This window comes from Ceratina calcarata, unplaced genomic scaffold (genome assembly GCF_001652005.2).
Source record: "Ceratina calcarata isolate Rehan_Ccalc_2016 unplaced genomic scaffold, ASM165200v1 scaffold49.2, whole genome shotgun sequence".
Classification (NCBI taxonomy): Eukaryota; Metazoa; Arthropoda; class Insecta; order Hymenoptera; family Apidae; genus Ceratina; species Ceratina calcarata.
In genome coordinates, this window is record NW_017173325.1 from 22,767 (window position 1) to 24,119 (window position 1,353).

The window sequence follows — 1,353 nt, forward strand, 5'->3', positions numbered from 1 at the left end:
CTGTTTAATAGTAATAGGAATATAATAACAAATTCAACATGCTAGTATTGTTTAAGTACATAGCCTATACATCCTTAAATCACGATCCGAGCAATTTCCAGAGGAACGACCGGAGCGGTTCGTGAAAACGCGTAGCATCGCGTCCGCTGGTAAGAATGATGATCGGCGACGACAGTGACGGTCGTTCGCGGTTGCCCACGGAATATACACGGCGACGCGCAGCGGCGGCACGTTCGAGCGCGAAATCAGCGGCGCGCAACGAATTCGAAATCGTCGTCCGTGGCGGCGGCGCGCGGCGCGCGGAAGCGTGGGAACGGACGCTGTTAAGCCTTCTCAAAACAAAACACGAGCTAACTACGTGCCGGGAGAAGGGGGCACGCGACGCACCTGACTACCGGCGCACCGCCGCCTCCCTCTCCGAGGCGTCGCGACGACCGCGGCCGCAACCGCACACGTGCCCCTGCCCTCCCCTCTCGACCTCCACGCAGCCGGTGACCGATCACGGGCCCCGTTGCCCGCCGAACGGTGTATTAAGTCGTTAACCGGCCCCCAACACGCCCCCGCAATCTCGCAACTCCTTTCCATTCTTATATTTCAGTTCACTTTTGGAATGCTGCTGCTGCTGCTCTCGCAGATGTGGTCCTTATCGTACGTCGCTGTTCAATGGCTCTGTCCTCTTACTTTACCAAGACGATAAGAAAAACGGCACTGCTATTTATGATACTGGTTTTCGGAATCTGCACAACACGGTGTTAACCTGTTCCTTATGCAGATTCTTTAAGGATTCTTCAAATAATGAAATAACGAACGTCTGTTATACAAATTCAGATTAAAATATTCTGAAAGTACATAATAATTTCAGTTCCCGAGATTATTCCACACGATGCGACGATTTATCCTTGAGCACTGGATGTAGAATAGTCGTCGAAGTAATTTCAGCAACGTTAAGTATCATTTTTATTAGCAGGTTTCGTCGTTAAGTTTTCGGACGATCGGTGAAACATACGGTGGTTAAAGGCGGACCTTTTAGTCACGGTTTCGCGTACGGTTAGCAGGTAGGTACGTGTCGAAGTCAGTAGATCGGACTATCGCGATGCATTTCTCAATGAATTTTACGATCGCCGTGTCTGCGATATTTCTCGCGAAGATAGATCGGATAAGAATATTTGATTTCTCAACAAGCAGATTCCTACTCACCGCGGAGGTTCGCCGATGTACGAACTGTTTCATTATTCACTGGACGCGCAGTCGAGAGGTGTATGGGAATTTTTGTTCGTTTTTACGACGGTCCACGGATTTAATGTTGAAAAAAATACTGCCTGATGTCAGGCATATTTTTTCACTGTTATTACC